The sequence below is a fragment of the Macrobrachium nipponense genome, chromosome 1, assembly GCF_015104395.2.
Source record: "Macrobrachium nipponense isolate FS-2020 chromosome 1, ASM1510439v2, whole genome shotgun sequence".
Taxonomy (NCBI): domain Eukaryota; kingdom Metazoa; phylum Arthropoda; class Malacostraca; order Decapoda; family Palaemonidae; genus Macrobrachium; species Macrobrachium nipponense.
Window position 1 is genome coordinate 152,493,616 of NC_087200.1, and position 17,266 is coordinate 152,510,881.

The 17,266-nt window shown below is 40.3% G+C and overlaps 1 long non-coding RNA gene across 1 annotated transcript in view; it reads right to left on the bottom strand.

Annotated features, from left to right (window-relative positions):
* Positions 1–17,266, bottom strand: part of LOC135220306 (uncharacterized) — a 233,735-nt gene that overhangs the window by 187,655 nt on the left and 28,814 nt on the right. The window lies entirely within an intron of this gene.

Sequence of the window (17,266 nt, forward strand, 5' to 3'; positions counted from 1 at the left end):
ATGACTTGCCCCCGGCCCAATCTGCCAGAAGACTCACTACTGAACCACATAAACATCGGAGAGGTAGAATGGCTGATGCCCAAACTCCAGCCTTGAGTCAGGAAGGAATGCTAAGGGCCCAGGAGGATGATCCAGCTTTATGACAGTGTTTAGCAGTGGCAACCACCACCGAGGAGGAAATTGCAGACCTGGTCAAAGACAACTACCTCCTAAAGAGGGTGTCCTGTGCAATCTATCTAGAGAATCTAGAGAATAGAGGTGCCCATGGCCCTGCAGCAAGAGGTCATACAACTGGCCCATGACATGACCGCCTCATGAAACGCTTTGCTGGTCTCCAGGATGATGCAAGTGGTGGGGAACAAGTTCCATTGGCCTTAGCTCCAAAAGGCAGTCATGGGCTGCCCGAATATTCCATCAGTAGGCATCCCATTTTGGCATGTCTGCATTCATTACTGCTCTCCACTGGGACAAACAGCGAAGAGGCATGAGAATCAATACTGCCACACCGTAACTGACCACTTTGCCTGGTATCCCAAGGTGATCCCGGTCCGCAGTGCCACTTCTAAGAATGCCATCAAGGGTCAGCATTTTATGTCGCTAGAGTTTAAAAATCACTTACCCAGATAAGGGATTTGCCACGTCCATTCAACCCCCTATCGGCCACAAAGCCAGGGGATCATCAAGCCGCCTGGCTAAACTCTGAGAGGAAGATGGCACCAGCTGGGAGCAAAACCTCTCCTACACTCTCTTCTCCATATAACAGGTGCCTGTGGAGACCTTGGGTTACAATCCCTTTGAGCTGCTGTTACGCCCAGTCCACGGGAGGGCCCCTTAACATCCTGCATGACTCCTGGGTGGGTCTGGAGAAGGCTGATTGGCTGAAGGATCTTCAGACAGTCCAGCGTAAACTTTGTGCTCCAAGGACGAAAGAAGCAGTGATACAGGAGTGGACGAAACTCAAGTTCAATGAAAAGGCAAAGGTCATGCCCTTCAATGTAGGCAATCAGGTCTTGGTTCTCCACACTGGAGCCTTGTGTCCCTTGGAGAACCAATTCACAGGTCCCCACAAGATCCTGGGGAAGCACAGGGAGTTAAACTTCATGGTGGACTGCAGGAAATGGAAGGTTACGTGGTTGCATGTGAACATACTGTAGCCCTATGTGGAGGTAATGGCGCACCTTGAGAGTATCACATTGGGACTTGGCCCTGAACATAGGACTGCCATCTGGGACTTGGTCGAGGAATATCCGATGGTCATCCAAGACAGACTGGGTTGTACCGATGCCGCCGAGCAGTCCATCTGGGTGCAGTGGTGTCAGGCCCATATCTCAAGGATATTACCGCGTAAACTTACCCTGAAAAGGCACAGCGAATCAAGGAGCAGGTTAGGATTCAGCTCCAGCTAGTTATAGTGAGTGGTCCTCTCCAGTTGTCCTAGTCTGCAAGGAAGATGGGCGAGATAGGCTCTGTGTTATCACAGGAAAATGAACGCTGTCACTGAGCTTGTCTTTATAGTATCAGCAGTGCCTGATACCTCAGCAAGATCAACCTGGAGAAGGTTAATGACAGGCAACACTCGCATAAGACTCACAACATCTTAGTCTTCATGACCCCCAAGAGCTTTTACCAGTATAATGTCATGCCCTTCTGCCTCAGGAACGGCCCCAGCTGCTTCCAGAGATTGATAAATAAGATCCTGGACAGGATAGAGAACTGTGTGGTATACCTTGACAATATCATCACATATGCGAGCTCTTGGGAGGAACACCTAGCAATCCTGCGGAAGATCCTCGCCGCCTTCCAGGGAGCCAATCTGGCGGTCAACCTTAAAAATGCCATGCTATCAGAAGTATGCCATACCCCTAGACCAAGAGGGAGGCTCAGCAGTTTATCCGGATGGTGCAGTATTTTCAGCACTTCATCCTGAACTTCACTGATTCTGCTGCCCCAATAACCAACCTTTTCCAGGGTAATAACACCTTCCAGTGCACCCCTGAGTACAAAGAGGCATATGACCACTTAAAGAATCCTCATCAATGAGCCAGTCTTGCACACCCTGAATTATGATCGCTCCTTCTGCATCACTGTAGACACCAGTGATGTGGATATAAGTGCTGTAATGTGCCAGGTGAAGGAGGGAATTAAGCATACTGGTGATGAAACACTTTGAGGCATACCACACTGACTATAAATTCCCCCTTATAGTTCTCACTGATCACAATCCCCTCCAGTACTTGACCACATTCTGAAACCAGAATAAGCGCCTTATCCACTTGGTGTATCAATCTCCAAGATTACAATTGGAAGATTGAACACATCAAAAAGGACAGAATAAAATAGTGGACATACTGTCCTGGAGCCATTAACTATCAACCCCCCCCCCTCTTGTACAGTTGTCTAAGCAGCCCTGGCACCCTTCCAGAGTGAGTGCCATGGACAGGCCTCGATCCACTTCGAATCAAACTGCGACCAAGTACCCATCTTCCTTAATTCTATCCTTTCTTCTTCTTATTTATAATAATATCTTCTGAGGAGAAATTTCATATACTGTGTAACAGAATTAATGATTTCCCAAAGGTAATATTTCTTACATGCATAGCCCTAATAGCACAGGGCCATTGTCTCACGAAATTGTGGGTCAAATAATCATCCATGAACACATAGCACCAACTAATAGCCTGTTTTGCCTTAGATTAAGCTAACGGTGTAATGCATGATAGAATTAAGTTAACCTTGTTTTGTTTGTTTATTTGAGAAGAGCTGGGAATGGGACAGGGATAGATATATTGCTTTTATAGATCTAGAAAAGGATTTTGATAGAGTACCAAGAATGAAAATATGGGATGCCCTAAAAGACCCTTACTATGGAATCCCTGAGAAACTTATAAGAGCAATTTATAACACCTATCAAAACATCAGATCCAGAGTAAAAACAAATCAAGAGAATGAAGACTGGTTTGAAATAAAATCAGGAGTAAGACAGGGCAGCGTCCTTTCGCCACTTCTTTTTATATTGTTCTTAGATAAATGTATAAGGGAACTAGGTGAGGATGAAGCTGCAGATATGACCATCAACCTTATGTATGCAGATGACCATGCAATGATAGCCCTCAGCGCAGAATCTCTCCAAGAAAACGTCAACAACTGGAACGCGATCTTAACAGCTAATGGAATGCGGATCAACAAGAATAAGACAAAGATCATGCACCTATCACGAACACCAAGTAACGTAGATGTAGAATTAGAAGGTCAGACATTGAAACAGTGTAGAAATTTCAAATACTTAGGAGTAGAGTTTAGTGACCAAAACGATTCAAAACTGGAAATAACTACCCAAATATAGAAATTCAGTAACAATCTGTATCTGCTCTACCCACTAATGAAAGACAGAAATATACCTCGCAAAGTGAAAACCATAATATACCTCTCTATTTTAAGTCCAATATTGACTTATGGCCATGAATCATGGACATTAATATCAAGAACTAGAAGCCAACTTCAAGCAGCTGAAATGAAAGCCCTAAGACTCATAAAAGGTGTAACAAGACTAGATAGGCTACGAAATGAAGACATTAGAGAACTGGGAGTGGAGGGGATACTAGATTTTGTGGAGAGAGGACAGCTTAGATGGTTTGGACACACCAAAAGAATGGAGGAGGAGCGATATCCTATAATGTTTTTGGAATGGACACCAGAAGGAAGGAGACCGGTAGGAAGACCAAAAATGAGAAGGCTACAAAACATAGAGAGAGGAGTAGAGAGGAGAGGCTCTAGTTTGCGGGAAGTTGATGAGATGAGGCTCTATGATGATCGCCAAGAATGGAGACTGTTCCTGAAGCAGGACGACTGACAGGCCTGGAGGCCTACCTGGCGTCTGGTGAGAAAGGTGAGAAATATGGTGGTTTTACGTTGCATGGAACCAGTGGTTATTCAGCAACGGAACCAACAGCTTTACGTGACTTCCGAACCACATCGAGAGTGAACTTCTATCACCTGAAATACACATCTCTCACACCTCAATGGAATGCCAAAGAATTGAACTCATGTCCACCCAGGTGGCAGGACAAGACCATACCAATCACGTCACTGAGGCGCTAAGTTAAGCTTGCTAACCCACTATTTTAAGGTCAGCAGAAAATATAATGTGTAACTACTGGCACTTGACAGTAATGTATTTTGGTGACTAATTTATTCGATGACTATACTCTGTTTTTTTCCATCAGTCCATCCGCCTGTGGTGTTTGCACATGGTAACACTGCGTTCTGGGCTTTAAATAATATCCTATTTCGAATATCAACGGTGTAATTCGCATACAGTAAATTATTAAAACACTTTTCAGTTGCAAATGTATACCCAGATATCCTTTTATTTACTTACAACTTACACATAGCGTAACTATTTAAAGCCCGGGATGCAGTGTTACCAATACGCAATCACCACAGGCGGATGGACAGATGGAAAAAAACAGAGTATTGTAAACAATATGTTTTAGTTCTCAATCAATATTTCACTTTATATCTATCTTAGTTATGTCCCCTTTTATTGTTTTATTAGTTCCTAAGAAGAGAATATCTGCAGTTTAGTAAAGTATAAAATTATAACTATTAGTGTACTAGTTCTTTGACAGTAGTGTGAAGTTGTGACACTGTTTACTTACTATTGACTATAATGATTTTCCAAGAAAATTTCTTAGTTCACTTTTAATTAGTCATGTCACATTTTATTGTTTCTTAAATTCTTGAAGAATATATTAGTTTCTCTGCGTGTAAAGTATATCTGTGGTTTCTTGGCACTTAACCATCACAGAGTATTGTTAGTTTAGATTTTATGTTATAAAATCTCTTAAAGGGTGTGGATGTGAGTTACTTTTCATTGCAGCTGGCTATTCTTACCATTCCAATCCATCCAGGGTTGGAATGACTTCTAGATTAGGTAGGTGTAAGATATTTTAGTCATCCCCAAATGAAAGTAATGTCATTTCAAAGTAATTAAATATAGAATTAGTTACCTTGCTTCACCTTGCTTCTTCCAGGTACCCTAGATCCAGGATGCACCTGCGATGGAGAGATTAGATGCCACTGTATTAAATCGGGGCATTTACCGACCACATACTCGCCACGCAGATCATGGGTCACCAAGGGGTGACATGCCCACCACCTAGCGAGACGCCCCCAAACTTACTCTGAGAGCATACAAGCAGGTGAGTTCAAAACAACAGGCCTTAGGCCACATCTCACCATCAGAGAAGTTTCACACCTCACCTGGAATACTTCCCCTCACGCCCATTTCCTCTTGTTTCGAGGCTACACCTCATGAGTGTGTAATTTTACTAGTGCTATTCACTCCTTCCCATTGGCACTATTTGTAACCGGATCCAGTTTCAACTAAGGCACATGAAGTTGCAAGGTTCAGTTCAGTCAGCCCATCTTTTATTCCTTATACTGATTTTCTGTTTTCATCCCTTTGTGCAATATCTGTATTTTCCTGTTGAGTTAGCAGCATCGTGTTCACCATTGTGATAGCTCACCTCTGTTCCCATTGTTGCCTGTGACGGTGAGAGAATCCCTTGTGATTAGCATTTACTGTTTTCTTTTATGTTTGAGACAACCCATTGTGTTTAGCATTTACAAATATAATTTATATGGAAGTAACATAAGTGTTTGTGATCATGTAGCATTACTCGAAGCGCCCAGCAATGTAACCTTTTCCCCCTTATAATCACTCAGTAATGCAACTGGCCCCCTGAAGTGATGTGTAACGTAAGATCCCATTACAATTAGATCGGGGGCTAAGTGCTTTGCTTAACATCACACCTATACCTGACCACGTGTATCACACCTGTGTTTATAAACCGCCTTTCATTGCAGATGTGCTGTTGCGTATTTCTGTGGAGGTTAGAATCTTAACCCCATGTTGCTCTGGGACTCATATTCCTTCGTGCTCAATTATCACCATGTCTGGTCAACCCCAGACATAGATTTACGGGACACTGACATCCCTGGTACCCTTCAGGTTTTATCTACTTGCTCTATGTACCCTGTTGTACAAATACACTCAATTGAGCTAACCCTAGAGTTTTGTACAATCTTTCCTCGCTCTGAAGTAGACCCTCAGCTTAAGATTTAGTCCTTGTCCAAGGCACTAGCAGAGTAACAGAGAAGTAGAATCTTAATAATATATAATCATAAAATATATACATGATACATATACAATTATATATATATATATATATATATATATATATATATATATATATAATATATATATATATTATATATATATCTATATACAATAACCTCTTGATCATGACACCAAACACATCCCAGTGCAGAAAAAAATAGTAACTAAGCCAGCCTCATTATCTATAGTTTTTAAAATAACTGCATAATATACAAAAATGGGAACTAACAGAGAAAATGTCACTGAGAGAGAGAGAGAGAGAGAGAGAGAGAGAGAGAGAGAGAGAGAGAGAGAGAGAGAGAGAGAGAGAGAGAGAGAGAGAGAGAGAGGTTGTTTGGTAAAATGATGTAAGTTTTACTGTCTGTACTGTATTCTTGTTGCATTCTAAGTGTTTTCAATCATTTATCTAATGTAAATTGTACACTATTTACAACACATAACATACAACTGGCTAATGATATGCCTTTGCCATATTTACACCACGGAACATAGAAAGAATACGTAAATAACAGTGAAGTCTAGCAAGGATGAAAGAAAGAATATGTAAGCAACAAGAATACAGTTAGTAAAACTTACATCATTTTATAATAGAAAGTTCCCCTCTCTCTCTTTGTGTGTGTGTGTGTGTGTGTGTGTGTTACAAGAGGAAAGCTTTAACATTTACCAAATATCCCTACTACACTAACAAGTGGTATATAACCGTTTGAGGTGAGCTTTGCACATCATTTTACATCTGTATGATTACTGTCGAATTTTTGCCATTTAATGCAGACTAGTTCAGCGGTCACCAACCTTTTGAAATTCATGAACCACTAATGTATTATTTTAAATTTGGCGGACCGCTAATATAAATTAATTAAAAGCTAAATACGTTTATATAATAATAATCAGAAAACTTTTTATTTTAGTAATCTGAAATGCACCTATTAAATATAACAGTTATAGTTTGGTTGTTAAGAAAAAAATTAAAATTTGAAATTTAAGTATTACACAATTTAGTGTGACATTTGTTCCTGCTTGTTTGTTGATTTTTGGATCCAATGACGTTACTACAGGACGGAGAGCTGTTTCTATTTGGAGCAGAGATCCAAATTTTTAATGCTAAATCGCCCCAAGATGATAAATCTAATATTAAAAATGCTAAATTGGCAAAACTGGGCTCTCTGTCTTCTGTGCAATTTTTGTATCAGGGTTGCCTGAAAAGGATTAAGAAAACATACAAATTGAAATAAATGTCCAAATATTTCTGCGGACCATCAAAATTTCTTTCACGGACCACCAGCTGGCGACCGCTGGACTAGTCTATATGTGCAGTCGCATCGAGAATCTTCGGTAGGTATAGGTGAAGTTCGAATGATTGAAAGGTTGCTGTGTGTATGTGTGTGTGTGTGTGTGTGTTTGTGCATGCTCAATTCAGGCTATCCTGAAATTATGTAATATAAATATATATATATATATATATATATATATATATATATATATATAATATATATATCTGTGTGTGTGTGTGTGTGTGTGTAATTTGAGAGTTGCCTGCACTGAGCACTCTTTCTTCTACATGAACTGGCCTGTCATGCGAGAAATTCGGTAAAGAGCACCTTGGCAAAACTGGCTTGAGTTTCACTCGCAAAAGTTCTTCCGAAGAATTTATTACATAATTCTTCCTCTTCCTGCAGACTTTCTAAAAGTGTTTATACTCGAATATGATTTATAATATTTCCACACTTGAGTTAAATATTCGCCCACTTTCCTGACACTATAGTTCCTGATTCACATTCATACGATACACTCGCTACCTCCAGTCACGCCATGATGAGGTAACAGACAACAGTTATCAAATCAGATTCTTCTATGCGGTCGTCCACCAAAAGATTTGTCTAGAAGAAGGCTGTGCATTTCTCAAGTAGCCCGTGCGAAGGATTTCTGGCTCACTGTGCTTACAGAGGGCATTTGAGACTGCTATGCTGTGTCACCCGAGGATCACAGCTGCCTCACATTGGTCTTTTGGTAGGCATGATGTACCGAACCTATAAGTCTAGCTACAAAAGGTGACAGACCAGAGGAGAATTATCTGCTTCCTCTCTCCATTCGTCAGTACAAAAGCAAACCACGAAGATCAAAACATTATACTTTCAATCTGCTGTACATTTTTCAAACTGCTCAATACAAATTTAATTCAAGGTATATATATAATATATATATATATATATATATATATAATATATATATATATATATATATATATATATATATATATATCGAACTACAAATGTCCTTTAATATCTAATTCGCTCTACCTCGGAATATATATATTTTCATATATGCTTAATCGAGGGTGGTTTAAGGCTTCACTGCCAGTCCTGGGATGGGAAGTCGCGCCTGTCGATGGCCAATTCTATTATCGCTTAATAAATTCCCCTCGGTTTTAAGCATATATGAAAATATATTAATTCCGAGGTAGAGCGAATTAGTATTAAAGGACATTAGTAGTTCGATATATGTATATGAATCACGGTAATGTGATAGACTTATATATATATATATATATATATATATATATATATATATATAATATATATATATATATATAATATATATATATATATATATATATATATTGTGGGAGTTTTAATAATTGATTTTCAGCTAGCAACAGAGATGACACCATCGAAGGTAGGTTCGTTTCCTAGTTGGGAATTCTCTCCTATTATTTAGACGGAGTCATTTTGACCCTCGTAAGATATATATACACACACTTTTTATGTATTTAAGTACATACGTTAACATACACACATGCATACATTGCTTAAAATCCTAAAATCCTGAAAGTGTACCTGTTTGGTTTAGAATTAAATACCTTCTTCGACAAGCTGGGAAACGTGTCAACGCCGCTAATTATAGGGAAGACTCATCCTTTCATAGGTGCTGGAGTGTAGCGAGGAGGATCTTCCGATAGATGAGAGAGCGGCGCGTCAAGATGAGAGGAGAAGAAAAACTGACTTAAGTGTCAAAGAAGCCCAAGAGTCAAGAATGAGATGTTTTGGGACTGACATGTGGCAGGGGAGATCATGGAAATGGAAGTGCTAGGGACACGGAGACGAAGGCCTGAAAGATGGAGGAATAGAAACGAAGAGTTGCCGCAAGAAAGATATACATAGAAAACGGTCATTAAAAACAGCGGCTCCAACTAGACATTAAGCTGAGTTGTCTGCACTGAACCTCTGTTGGGTCACACTGCCTTTGTCCTAAAGGATGTTGGTTTCATGACTGCAGTAGCAAAACAAACCGTTAGTTCTATACAAACTGGTTTCCTTGATCTCGTGGTCGAGAGAGAGAGAGGAGAGAAGAGGGAGATGGAATCGAGAGAGACGAGAGACGAGGAGAGAGAGAGAGAGAGAGAGAGAGAAGAGACCAGGCATGACTGCTGATTATCAAGCATTACAGTTCCACAGATACAAAAGGACCTACCGGCAGCGAATTAATACGCCACGCCATATGATAGCACTAGTTGCCCAAAGTATTACAGTTGAGGAGAAAGATCGTCACTGGCAATATTTCCAATATTTCAACAACTAAAGTTCAGTTCCAAATTCAAGTGAAATAAATTTTTCATAAACCGTAAACTTCAGACAGATTTTAAATGCATCAATGTTAAAACAATTAACAAATGACGGTAGATAAATACTCTTTACAATGTATGCATAATTAAACAAAGTAATTTACAGTTGAGTTCCTGCATCCTGTTGACTGTATGACAATACGTTTTCTGCGTGCATTCTTTTCTTATTCAAGAGGTCTTCATGAACGCTGCTCCCAAACGCCACTCGGTTCATCATATTCATTCACTACTCTGACTATGATGGTGAAAATCGACTATATGAGTATTACTTCAGACTGAGTGGTCCGATAGCAATTATTGTCAAGTAGAATCTTCTTCAAGCCACCCAACAATGAATGTAAATTACGCTTCCATAAACAGCAAGGATTTCTGGCATTCTAAGCTATTTACAGAGACAACAGGAAGAGTTGCATTACGTAATATCGTGTAGCAAGAACACGGATCTTCCCATTTTGCACAGTTTTTGTGATACAACTTTTACATCTTTTGCACTTTCCAGACTCCAAAAACAAAATCTACTTGAAGTTGTTCGCAAATGGACCAATGCTGAAGGCAGAGTTGTTTATAAAGATGACTGGAAAGGAAGAGAATGATGATCCTTGTCTAAAGAATTTGATTCAATTGCTGATTCTCATGGGTGTCCATAAATCCAAACATGGAAATGTAGCGCAACTATGTAGTCAGGATGATGGGGGAACACTGCAACATAACAATAAAATCAGCGAAGGTTGCAACAGATTTTCCAGGTGTTATGCTTTGATGATGCAATGCAAAGCATACTAAAAATGCTGGAACTACGAATGTTGACAAATGTGTCGAAGATTATCGGGAACTTTGCCAATATCCTATGCCTTGTAGGGATTGTGGGCTTTACCAAGTTTAATGAAATTTTCGTGGAGGGATTAGAAATGGATACAAGAAGTACAAATAAGTCTGTCATCACCAACTACTGCAACTTTATGTCCTGTATCTTCTAAATATCAAGCTAATGGTGATGCAGATATGTCCAGACTGCTGGGTCTTTAGAAGATACCTTCTATTAATCCTCCAGCTTCAGATGAACTATTACATTTAGTTAGCTGTACTTGCCGCAAAGGTTGTCGCCATCAATGTGAATGCAAGAGAGCTGGTTTATTGTGATCATGCACGCGTGGCCAGTGCCATGAAGCTGGATGTGAAAATTCACAACTATTTGGGGCAGGAGATGAACTGGATAGTGAGATGGTATAATATCTATTCAGAAGCATGCACGTACGCTCAGTTTGTGTGGTAATTAAATATGATTAAAAAATTGAATCGATTCCATTTTAATTAATCTCATTGCCTTATTGCCCAAGTATTTAAAAGAAACCAGCTGTAGTCCTTCATGTGTGTGCGTTTAATTTTTTTATATTTCCTTGTTATCTCAATTGAAATATTTTCTCTATCTTTTTAATTTAATCTTTAGACGTGGGAATAAAAGAATATTTGCTACATAATTGAACATAAGATATTTGTGTGATATGGTTCATTAATATAAAAAAAAAACTCGTACTCTCGCATGCATCCTATGTGACTAGAAAAACCTTTTTCTGTTTATTTACGGTGATAACTACTTTATTTTTCTAGATAGATATGTACAAACTTGTATATATATAACTGAAAAAAAGATGATTGTTTTCCATCTTTTGTTCCGAAACATTTGTTCATACAAACTAAAAGTTCTGTAGAAATTGTTTTTGAAAATAAAATATGAAAATAAAATTATGTGGTTTTTTTATGAAACTATTATTGTACGAGATATTCCAATTTTCAGCGAATTCCAATTAGTCGGCAATTATCCAATATGGCGGCCAACACAAGCATGGGAGCCTATGGGACTTTTTATATGTTGTTTATTTCACATACCTTTACATTTGTGCAAAGTTTCAGCTTTTATCTAATTATTGCACTAAAACCATGTACTTTTGCCTGACACTACTAGGCTATGGGTTTTGAATGCAATGAATGCAATAAAGCAGAAAGAACCCATAATAAACCCAAGTGATTATGATCAGTGAATCTGCTTTATCGTCTGTCCTCTCCCCATGCCTGGAGAGAAGGGGAATGCATTCCTTCATACCTTCGAACAAAACAAAACAAAGGACTAAGTGCCAGTCATATAGCTTACCTATCTTAAAAGAAAGCCGGGCTAGCTACCTAACTTGTTGTACAGACAACACGACCCAAAGAAAATATGTCCAAGGACTTGTTGTCAACATCCAATGGGTAAATGATGGTGCAAGTGGTCTGCTGGGACTGCGCCCATGCTCACAATACCTTCTTTCAGAATGCCAAGGACAGGGTGATGCCCCTGACCTCATGACTCTCACTCGAACTGTGCACTAGCCCTCCTTGCTGAACAAGGCATGCACTCACTTGATTATCTCAAAAGAGGCAGAAAATCTCTCTAGGGTTCTTGGACAACAGAGCCAGCAGGTACTGGTCACCTTTCAAACCAGGCAAAATGGTGGAAAACTATGAGTCGAGGTGATCCCGTAGGTTTTGAAGTGTTTCTATGGTTGCCCATGGAACTGGGACCATCATGCAGAGCACCAGCAACATCCTGCTGTGACAAGGGGAAAACAGGTTTATGCTCAGAGTCCTCCATACTTCCATCAGCATATCCACCACACAGGTGTGAGGAGACAACTCCATCCCAATCACCTGTGTCTAACAGCTGAGCTTGTCTGCCACTACATTCTGAGGATCTAGAACACACCTGGCTAACAGCTCTACATAATGGGCCACCGCCTACTCATGCACCATCGTCGTCAACTGTTGCAGTGGAAAACAGACCTCCCTGCTTGTTGATGTATTCGGCTGCCGCAGGTGTTGTTACTCATCCTCGACACATTGTGGCCCATCACTCATTCTTGGAGGAATTCCTGAAGTGTAAGAAAACTACTTTCTACTCCAACACGATGTTGTGCTGATCTTTTTTGTTTACTCAGGGAGAATGCCTTACAAACTACTTTGTTGATGATGTTGTTGGGGTGGAGGGTTGGTTAGGAAAGCCCTATGGAAGAGCCTAAAAGGGTCTAAAAAGGTGTTTCATATTAAGTTAAAGATATAGTAATTAGGATATTTATAATTTATTTATTAGCATGAAAATGTAAAAAGTAAATAATGTGCATGTTAAACCATACAGAAAATGATTTGTAATAAAATATGGCCAATTTATTTCAATTTTTGTTGGTGAAACAGGGCTCTAGTTGATCATAGGTTTTATTTAATTAATTAATTTGGTGTACTAAATCTAGGCTATATTTCTGTTCAATTATTCTGGGTTTCCATTTATAACTGAGAGTACATAAATATGTTTAATTTGTATCCTTTTCATCAATCCTTGTTGTTCGTATAAGTGGTACTAAGTATAAGCATTAATTACAAAGATCACTTCATGTTATGTTAGGAATATAATATTTACAACTTATGCATGATGGGAAAATCTTACACACATCCCAAGTAAGCTGGAGGTCGCATCACACCTTGTTATCCCACACACCTCACACCAACTATTCCAGGTGTGCACCCGACCCCTCACTGAATGCATTTGAGAAGAGCACCATCTTCAGAGGGAAAGTGGCAAGTGGCACTCCTACTATGAAACTCGTAGTCATTCAGCAACCATGCCAGATCCTCTCTTGCGTCCTCTGCGAGAGGAACCAGGAAGAAGGGTCGCTCACAGTAAATCAGAACTCCTTTAACCTCCATTATAGGAAGTGGAGGTGAAGCCACCCATAAGAGACCAGCTTCTACAAGGATGAACAATCTACCACTGACATCCTTGAACTTGCTAATGCAAAAGTCTGCATTCAAATCCCTCAATGCTGCCATATCTATTAGCAGCATGCCCCTGTACCTTAACCTCACCTTGGGAATGAGATCCACATTTCCGTTATTCATCATGATCCCTAGACTGTAACAAAACTTAGAGAAAGACCCTCCTGTAGCAACTGCAACCAAGAGCTCCCAAGGATTAGGCAATCATCAAGATACCTCAGACAACATATTCTATGTGAATAGGCCCAAGCAGAAACTGGTGTGAATACCTGAATGACCACTTAGGAAGTAGTTGAAAGGCCAAACAGTGCCTTAAACTGGAAGACCACCCCTCCAATGGCAAAACAAGAGGTATTTCCCAGAAAACCCCTGAATGGGTATTTGGAAATATGCAACCTTCAGGTCTGTCGAAAGCATGATGTCACTCTCTCTTGCTGCGTTTGGGTGTTTTGATGGGCTGGGTGAAATCACTTTCATGGGACCCTTGGACTGCTCTTGTTCCCCTGCTGGAGACGACTGAAAGATCACCTGACTACTCCTTTCTCACCTGCTCTCACTGTGCTGAGGCACAGGGTCACAGACTGATGGTCCAAGAACCCTGATTGGACTGGTACAAGTAGCCCTGGGCCAAGAATAGAAAAGAATATAGAATTAAGGCCAAAGGCCAAGTGCTGAGACCTATGAGGTCATTCAGCGCTGAAAGGGAAATTGACTGCGGGAAGTTTTGAAAGGTGTAAAAGAAAACCTCACAGTTGTATTATGAAACAACTGTTAGAGAGGGTGGAAAGTCAGATGGCAGAAAGAATATCAACAGAGGTACAGCAATAGGAATGAAAGAGGTTGCATCTTGGGGTTGAAGGGATGCTGCAAAGACCCTAAGTAATGGCTAAAGTGCACTACATGAAGAGCACTAATGACACTAACCCCCTATGGAAACCCTAGGGCCAGAGGACCCTGGAGTAACTGCTGCATTTTTGCACCAGGCAACAGATGCAGCACTATTGCAGTATCACTAGCAAGATCCCCATTGGCCCTTACTGCAAACTAGGAGTGACAATTGAGTGCCCTATAAGATTTCCTACAGATAGAGACAGCAGCACCTGATGAAGACAATGGTGATGGCAACTTCCTCTTTGACTTCTTCAGAGGAATTGGGATCAAAGCCAAAGACAAGGAACAAAGAAGTACCATTCCAAACTCCTCAGGACAACACTGATGACACACTAGGGGTAACAGTATACATAAGGGTGGTATGAGAGCCAGTCAAGAATGTGACCAGCAAAACTGTCATGGTCACTGTTGAAGCAGTCACAGGAGTCACTTTACCAGCTGGGTGACCAGGCAAGGAGGAAATACTTGGCTCCCCCAAGAGACCAAAGAATGGTTGTAACTTCTTGAGCCTCTCAGCATCCTCAGTAACTGAAAGACAAGTAAAGTTAGTACAAGAAAACTTCTTTTTGTCCCAATTGTGTGTCCGCCAGCAGAAGACCCCTTCGAAGTGGAGATGACAGAGTGAATGTCCTCCCACTCGGATGGAGTTTGGAATAGAAAAATGTGCCTTGGTCAACATACAAGACAAAGTGACAAGGACTAAAGGGATAAAGCTATCAAATGGGAATAGCATCAAACACACAGATGAGACAGGATACAAATACCTGGGAATAATAGAGAGGATACAAAATACCAAGAGATGAAGGGCATGATCTGGAAAGAATATATGCTGACTCAAGGTGATACTCAAGTAAAACTCAATGCCGGAAATATGATGAAAGCCATAAACACATGGGCAGTACCAGTAATCAGATACAGTGCAGGAGTAGTAGAGTGGACAAGGGCTGAACTCCGCAGCATAGACCAGAAAACTAGCAAACACATGACACTGCACAAAGCAGTACACCAGAGTAAATATGGACAAACTATACATAACACGAAAGGAAAGAGGGAGAGGAATGATAAGGATAGAGGAATGCATGAACATCGAGACCAGAGCATGGGGGCAATATCTGAAAAGCAGTGAAAACGAGTGGCTCAGGAGTGCATGGGAAGAAGGACTGATAAAAGCAGATGATGACCCAGAAATATACAAGACGGGAGAGTGATAAACAGAAGAAGAATGGCACAACAAACTAATGTACAGACAGTACATAAGACAAACTAAAGAACTGGCCAGCAATGAAACATAGCAATGGCTACAAAGGAGAGAACTCAAGAAGGAAATAGAAGGAATGCTAACAGCAGCACAAGATCAGGCCCTAAGAACCAGATATATCCAGAGAACAATAGATGGAAATAACATCCCATCCATATGCAGGAAGTGCAAATAACATCTCACCCATATGCAGGAAGTGCAATGTGGAAAACGTTACCACAAAGCACATAGCAAGCAAATGTCTGGCATTTGCACGGAAACAGTACAAAAAGAGGCATGAATCGGTAGCAAAAGCCCTCCACTGCAGCCTGTGCAAGAAACACCAGCTACCTTGCAGTAATAAGTGGTATGAGCACCAACCTGAGGGAATGACAGAAAACAATCAGGCAAAGATCCTCTAGGACTATGGTATCAGAACAGAGAGACCATAAGTGACGTTGACTGAAAAACCAAGAAAAAAGTATCACTCCCCAATGTCCCAATACCATGGGACACCTAAGTAAATGAAAAAGAAAGATAAAATTGATAAGTATCAAAACCTTAAAATAGAAGTAAGCAGGATATGGGATATGCCAATGGAAATTGTACCCATGGACACTAGGCACGATCCCAAGATCCCTGAAAAGGAACCTAGAAAAATTGGATGCTGAAACAGCTCCAGGATTCATGCAGAAGTGTACTCATGGAAACAGCACACATAGTAAGAAAAGTGATGGATTCCTAAGGAGGCAGGATGCAACCTGGAACCCCACACTTTAAAACCATGTAGTCGAGTAGAACGACTGTGATAGACTAAAAAAAAAAAATTATAATATAATAATAATAAAACTTGAACATGCACTACAGGAAATAAAATATTACTTTGAGTAAATTTACTTAGGTATACTTTATATTCACAAGTTAATATTACAAAGTATATTTAGCTTTAAGTCATGAGGCAGGAATATCAGCTGTAAGACCCAAGTGACCATGTGCAAGACGAGTTACATCCACAAAAATCTTGCACCTAGCAAACTTGGAAGCTATGAAAGCTATGTCACAGACATCAGTAGCATAGCTTCACCCCCCGTGTGACTTAAAATCTTAAAGTGGTTATCTGTTCTTGCTCGTTAATACGACTTCGTCTACATTCCTTTATTATTTTTCTTTCTTTCTGAGTTGGAGTAATAAGAACACACATCTCCTTTCTATGGGTTTTATAGTCCAACTAGCTACAGCAGTGTCTCGCCAGCACGGGTGTGTGAGGACCAGAGAGTAAGACAGGTAGCTGGGTACTGATGATTTACTACAGACGAACTGGGTTGACATAGACAGGTGCGGACGGAAACGTAATGTCCGTCATGCACGCACAAATAAACAAACAAAAAGGGACTGGGCCCCCACTGTGAATGTGTTTCTTCACAGATGAAAATACATGAATAATATTACACAGAGGGAACGGATTCCCGTCATACATACATCAAAAGAAAGGGTGTAAAATGCTCTACAGAATGGGTAAAGGAACAACGCAGCT